At 38.1% G+C, this 7831-nt stretch overlaps 1 pseudogene; it reads right to left on the bottom strand.

Annotated features, from left to right (window-relative positions):
* Positions 1 to 7227: 7227 nt before the first annotated feature.
* Positions 7228 to 7319, bottom strand: LOC112439214 (small nucleolar RNA U13; annotated as a pseudogene).
* Positions 7320 to 7831: the final 512 nt, after the last annotated feature.

The raw sequence follows: 7831 nt of genomic DNA on the forward strand, positions 1-7831 counted from the left end.
CAGAGAGTGAGGATGACGCCTGGCATTTCCAGAGAGACTTCTTGGAATGGTGAAGGTCAGAGGTGTCTGAGGGATTCATGGGAAGAAGACTGGGCATTTTTGACATCTCATGTTGAACAGTATTAAATGCCCTAGCTGGAAATGTGGGTATATATAGATTCTGACAGCAAAAGACTGGCAACCTCAGGTAAAATTAGAGTTTCTGTTTACTCATATCATAATGAATACATTATAAGACTCTGTCAATCTGACAGTTATGAAAATGTACCTCATTGATATTTTATGTGATACCTCCCCAATTAATGTCATTGAGCATCTTGTCGTGTTTGTTGGAAATTGGTGTTTAATTCATTGACATTTATTGAGGTTACTTATATGCCTGCTCTTATTTCTTTCATGTAGTGCTTCCATTTTATTTCATTCTTGCTCTGTTGATAATTATTTTTATTGTTGCCAGTCTTTTGGTATTACAAGCAATATTTCAATGAGTAATCTCCCATCCATGTCATCATGTACATGTTTGGGAATATTTGTTAGATAAATCCCTAGAAGCAAATAACTGGAGCCAAAGTATGTGTATTTATAATAATTTTTAGGAAATGTATTTTATTCTGTAGTAGGCAATAGAAGAACATATTATATATTTTTAAAAGGATCAAAGGGTTAAATTGTGAAAATTAAGTCTTCAGTCAACCTCTTCTCACCTAGCCACCAGTAAATATTGCTAACAGCTTGTAAGAAATCCCTCAGAAATATTCCATGCATATATAAGCAACTGTGTACACTCAAGAATTTATTTCATCTTGGTGGATTTGTGTTTTCTTCTGCATTGTAGTTTATAGCAAAGCTATATAGCTCTTGCCAGGACACTAAATAAAGCAGAGACACTAGGCTTTGATGTGAATGTTTCTGATAGGAACATAATTCTTTGTTATCTTGTCATTTAGTATTAGCCATTCACTGTCATCATGATGCATGTCACCAATAAAGTGATTATTTCTTTAATTTCAGTGTGCCTAACACTTTACTCTGGAGGAAAAGCTGGCTGTCAAGATGAGGCTGTGGCCACACATTTTTTAACTTGCTTCAATCTGGATTGCTTACTTGCTGTATTTGGTACACATAAGTTATTCTGGGATCCTTTGTTGCCACCATTTTGGGAATTTTCTTTGCTTCTTACTTTCCTTCCTCATTTTCATGAACTTCTAGTAGTTTTCAGACAAAGGTGTGTATAGGAGATAAACAACTTGAGATCTTCTTAGTTACAACATAGTTTCAATTTATTTTTATTCTTGATTGATAGTTTAGCTGGGTATTAAATTCTACCCTGGTGATTGTTTTTCTTCAGACTTTTGAAAGCATTAATACAGCTTCCAGTGTCACTTTTGAGAACTCAGAAGACACTTGTCTTTGTTTCCTTTTATCTTGAAGTGTTTAAAATCTTTCTAATATCTCCAGTAAGCTAAATTGTCACAATGTTATGCCTTCGTTTATTACTCATTTGCTGGGTTTTTGTGAGACTTTTATTTTCTTTTTTTCTTGAGACAGAGTCTCACTCTGTTGCCAAGGCTGGAGTGCAGTGGCTTGATCTCAGCTCACTGCAACTTCCGCCTCCTGGGTTCAAGTGATTCTCATGCCTCAGCCTCTGGTGTAGCTAGGATTACAGGTGGGCACCATCACACTCAGCTAATTTTTTCTATTTGCAGTAGAGGGTTTTGCCATGTTGGTCAGGCTGGTCTCGAACTCCTGGCCTCAAGTGATCCGCCCACCTCAGCCTCCCAAAGTGCTGGGATTATAGGCATGAGCCACAGCACCGGACCTTGTGAGACTTTTCAATATGAAAACTGTCTTTTAATTTGGGGAATTTTTTTGAACTAGTTTATTCATGATTCCTTCTTGTCTATTTTCTTTATTTTCTCTTTCAGGAATGGTTATAACTTAAATTTGTTTTTCTGGATTGAATCTTCCGTTTTCTAATCTCTTGTTTCTTAGTTTTACGTTAGTACTCTATTTTCTGGAAATTTCTTCAAGTTTATATTTCATCTCTCTATAAGTTTTGATTTCTGCCACCATACTTTTGATTTCTAAGAGTTGCTCTAATTTGTGTTCTGAATTTTCTCTTTTAGAACATCTTATTCTTGCTTCATTTGCTTTAGAATTAACCATCACACTCTTTTTTATCCTCTTTATAGAAAAAATGATCTCCAGATTTCTACTTGGTTTGTGAGGGGCCATAATTGAATGACGTAGAGTTGGAGATGATATTTAGAGACATGATTACTTTTTGACTTTATTCTTCCTCATTTTAAGTGCCCCCCTTTACTGCTAACTTCATAAATATCTGATGCTGTCAGTTCCTGTGACTTTTGAGGATTATCTGGTATAAATTAGGCTGATTCTTTACTTTCTTCACTGTAGACTCAGAACTTTGTTGTCTTTAATTAATTTTCTTTCCAGTTTCCAAAATATTTTTGCTTTTGCTAATTTTTTTATTCTCATTTTCTTTGTGGTTACATATCTTTTTATCCTTTTGTTTTAAATTTAGAGTTGTTTTAAGAAGGTGTTATGACTGAATGTTTGTCTTGCCTAAACTCACATGTTGAAGTTCTAACCTCCAATGTGACGGTATTTGGAGGTGGGAACGTTGGGAGGTAATTAATTTTGGACAAGGTCATTAGGATGAGGTCCCAATGATAGAATTATAAAGTCCTTATTAAAAAAGGAAGAAAAACCAGGACTCACTGTTTTCATGTGAGCATACAGTGTGAAGGCTGCTATCTGTAAGCCAGGAACAGGTCCTCACTAGTTACTAAATTTCTAGCACCTTGATCTTGGACTTCCCAGTCTCATAGTCTACCCAGGACTGTGATGAATGAATGGCCACCCAGTCTATGGAATTTTGTTATAGCAGCCTGAGCTAATACAAAGGATGTAAAATTAGATTTGTATTTTTAATCCATCATCTTAACCTGGAACCTCCTTGACATCTTGGTTTTTGGGGGGAGAGTGGGAATTGAGGAAAGTCCAGAGCATAAGATACTGCTGAAAGGAGAACACTAAAATATGTTTAGGGTAGGTGCACCTGGGGAGTCCAGGGGAAGCATGAAGACCCTTGTTATCTTTCTTTTTTTTTTTTTGGTGGGGGGACGGAGTCTTGCTCTGTTGCCCAGGCTGGAGTGTAGTGGCGCCATCTCGGCTCACTGCAAGCTCTGCCTCCCATGTTCACGCCATTCTCCTGCCTCAGCCTCCGGAGTAGCTGGGACTACAGGCACCCGCCACCACGCCTGGCTAATTTTTTTTGTATTTTTATTAGAGACGGGGTTTCACTGTGTTAGCCAGGATGGTCTCGATTTCCTGACCTCGTGATCCGCCTGCCTCAGCCTCCCAAAGTGCTGGGATTACAGGCGTGAGCCACCGCGCCTGGCCGACCCTTGTTATCTTTCAGGGATGAGAAAGAGCAACGGGACTCATTGAGGGTAAGCATCACCTGCTTCAGCCTTTGATATCTTAGCATTCCCGAGCCAAGGTATGGCCTCACGACATTCAGAAAAGTGAGGGAGACAGGATGTTTTCTGCTGTGAAGATGCATCAAAGAAGACTCCATTGCCAGTTTTAAGAGTGGCTAAATTTAAAATGGGGTGTATTCTGTGTAGGCATGTGCTGGTAATGAATGTCTCAGCATGTAATTGCACAGTTCCTTGTGGCATATTTTTAAGTACTCTATTTGCAGATGACCTTTTACAGAGGTAAATTGCATATAAGGGGCTGTAAGTGCCACATTTAATAATGCTTCAGGGACATTAGGAAGAAAGTAACAGTTATTATTCGGCAATAGCCTGCCATTATTAACTTACAGGCAGGTTACTGAGCAGTGACCAACACTCAGCAACAGATGTCTCCTTCTGCAGCTTTAAGAACTGATCACAACTAGCCAAGGCATATGCAAGATGTTAAGGGAAAAAAGTAGAAAAAATAAGATAGGAAAAGAAAAATGTCTGGACTAGGAAAATCTAAATGACTCACCTTAAAAACATATACTGATAAATGTTTCACTTTTACAAAGACACAACAATCTTTGAACTGGCCTGAGGTGTAGGGAATCCTAGGTCTGTACCTGAGTTGGTTCATTTCCAGTTTTCTCCATTACACACACTGAGGGTCATTTTTCTGAAGATTTCCTATTTAGCTCATCTCATATACAGTAACTAAATTAAAACATCACTGTCATTACTAGTGAAAAACTTTGAAGTGGCTTTTTTTTTCTATCTAGAGAATTAAGTGAAAATTCTTTGATCTCATCCTCAAGACCCCATAGTGTGAACTTTGCAAGACGACACCCCCGACTCCCCACTCCTTACTTCTAGGGGTTTCTGTTTAGGGCAGATTGCTCTCCTTTTTGTCTTTTAATGTAATATGTTCATTCCCAATTTCCTACTTTTGTTGTAATATTCTGACCTTCCTTCTGAATTATTCTACCCCAGGCATCAACAAACTTCTGTAAAGGGTCAGATAATAAGCATTTTCAGCTTTGTGGGCTACATGGTCTCTGTTGCAACTACTAGATTCTATTCTGCTGTTGTATGAAAGCAGCATAGATAACATGCAAACAAAGGGGTGGGGCTGGATTAGATTTTTAGTTCTTATAGTTTACTGACCTCTGCTTTAGCCTCCTGAATCTTGCTATTCTTGCCATGAAAATCCCAAACTCCATGAACTCCATGAGACCATCCCAACACATCTTCTTGTCAGGTCCCTGAATGTGCCAAGACTTCCACATCATTGCCTTGAGAGTTGCTGCCCAGTCTCAGCCTGGCTAGTGTGCTTCCCTGACTTTCTTTTAAGGGGTTTCTTTTTCTCAGTTTCCTGGTCTTATGTCGGTAGCTGAACCAGGACTGGAACTGAGGGTTCCTTTGTTTGTTTCTCTCTTGTTGTCTTTCCTATAGTATTTTCTTTACCCTATCATGATGCTTAAATATATCACACTAGATCAAATCAAAGACAGTTTATGAGCTTGGGTCACTACCATCCCAAGTCCATTATTATTAGTTCTCAGTTCAGCATTCTTTCCTCACTTACATCAGACCCAGAGAGACACAGAAATAGAATCTCCTTGGGGTTGCCAAAGATTGGCACAGAGATCAAGTCAGAGATGGAGGTGGGGAAAAATTTAGGTAAAGATTTCTCTCTTCCTTTCATCATCTTTCAATTAAACACCACCAACAATAAAACAAATATGAAGTACACAAGAAAATCCTCGCTGATCTATTTTTGAAATAATGCTTTTCTTCTATGCTTTCTCCTGCCACCTGAGAGATAAAATGATTGAATTAATGAATCAGTAGAGACCAATAGTAATCATGGATGTGTTTAGTCAGATCTGGCTTCTTTGCAATTCTGGGTTTCTAATAAAATATTCAGGCTTATTTTCCCATTCTGAGTTCTCATATTTTTATGTGACATCTTGAGTATTTGGACTCAGGTAGTAACAAATGTTATGTTTGCTGGGTGAGATGTTCAATGTGAGTAGTCATGGCCGGGAAAACCTTACGGTTCCATTTTTCCTGTTAGCGAGCTCTCTAGATATTCTATGAGAACTTACAGAAAATAAATTTCAATAGAGACATCCACACCCACGAGGTTTAAAAACATGAAGCATAAACATATGAGAGTCAATATGATTTATTCTTCACTTTAGCTATTAGATAAAATGTGAATATGAAATTAGCAAATTAAATTAGATTGATATCTCATCTGGTTAGTAACATCATATTAATAGTTCAGTTAAGACCGTTAATTATTTTTATACCCCATATGACTAGTTCTTGTTTATAAGATGGCCTCTAAGGAAAGGAAATGTAGAGTCATCCATTACCAGCAGGCAGAGAGTGTGTGACTTTTTAAGCACCCAGTGGTGTCTGTGGGCCACATGAACCCTTGATTAGGAGTTCAGGTCATCATTAAAGTCACAGAGACAGGGTGTGCTGTACAAGAAGGACAGCTGTTATCGTAATAGTTAGAACAAGGCACAAGAATCCCTCATCTGACATCCTCCTGGGTGTTTTCTATCACAACTCCCGCCTGCTGCCTCACTTCTTATCATATCATTACTTAGAAAAATGTAATGTGACTTGAGGTGAAGCCTTTTGAATTTTCATTAAAATAAAAAAAATCATTATAAAAGAAGAAAACACATTATATATTCAGTGATACCTCTCTCACTTTTTCTTGAAAAGGACATGAATAATTTGGGAAAAATAAATTCATTATGTCATACTGGGATTTCCATATTAAATTATATTATTTTGAAACCATATGGAACTGCCATTTAGACAGTCAAAAAGAGTTGAAAATTAGCAATGTCATATGGTTCAACTTAATAAGAGCTGTTACTCATTGATCATTGTTTGTGTCAGAAAATCTATGAAAAAATCCTTATTTCCTTATTAATCTTCATAATCATCACAAGTAGTGATAGTAAATCTCCATCAGTTCCCATCTTCCTACCTTTGCCAAAGCCGCCGCACATGGACCTTCTTAGGCAAATGAAGTTTCAAGATCTGTCCTCCATCCCATTCCCCGCCCTGCACTTCCTACCCTAGCCCACACTTAGAATTGCCTCTCGTAAGCTCTCTTTTATGGAAATATTTGTGATGGTACTGCCTAAGACACAGGCGTTGTTATCGCACACGCTTAACAGATTGGGAAATGGAGGCTTAGGGAATCAGGAAGGAAGACAGTTGGAGCAGAAATTAGGTAGGATTTGAACCCAGGTCATCTTGGCTTAAAATTCTGAGCTGCTTCAACAATTTCCATAGTATCTCTATGCTTGATGACTCAATCACCTGATATAAAGCGCTGCGATGGTGACCTAACACATTTGGGCCAAATTGCTAGAATTAACCTTATTCATATAGTCACGACAGATCAATAGAAATATTACTTTGTCCTTGTCCTTATGTAATGTCAAAGATCGATGAAACCTTAGAAATGACCTGATGGTTCAGTGTCCCTAGGGGAATTTGCTACAAGTGAAATATTCCGGACCCCTTCTCCAAAGATTCCAAATCTAAGTCAGGGATAAGTCCACAAAGATTTACTTTTCTATAACCACCTCAGGTGAGCCCAGTGAGAAACTTCAGGAAAATCTTGGATAAATGTTAACCTAGTCCAGTTGCCTTATTTTATTTATTTTTAAAAAATCTTTTTCACTTAATATTTTTTTCTTCAGGTCAGATGGGTAATGTGCCCATTCCAGGGTGGCACATCTCACACACGTGCGTGAACACCCGATCATCTATGCTCATGAACTACAAAAGCATCGATTGCCTTATTTTATAGATGAAGAAAGTCACTTGAGATGTGAAGCTATTTAACTCACTGCTCTGTTGGTACCATTGGTACTAGGACTAAATTTAGGTCTCTGAACTCATAAACAAGTGGACTGATTCCTAAACTTTAGCCACAGACCCCAGAAATGCAGGTGTGTGGTAAGCATTATTAAAGGTTAAATAAATAACATGAGTCACACACGCAGTATTTATCAACCAGCACAGCAATGGCCTTTTGATTGAAAGTGGATCTGTTATTAGGCCTCCACTTGCCAGCTAGCCTAGCTCAGCTGGGGACACCAGAAGTCAGTTCAGGCCTAAAAGTAATCAAACTGAAGACTGGATGAAACTTCTAATGAAATCTTCAAACAGAACCTTCCCCAGAAGTCTAGTCTAGTTGTTCCAAACCAGACTAGTCTGGGTTGGAAATACCAACTTCAGGTTTTTAGAGTAAACATGTAAACAATGTCCTCTGTAGAAATGGACCTAAAACAAGCCTGATC

The sequence above is a fragment of the Pan paniscus genome, chromosome 13, assembly GCF_029289425.2.
Source record: "Pan paniscus chromosome 13, NHGRI_mPanPan1-v2.0_pri, whole genome shotgun sequence".
NCBI classification, from domain to species: Eukaryota; Metazoa; Chordata; class Mammalia; order Primates; family Hominidae; genus Pan; species Pan paniscus.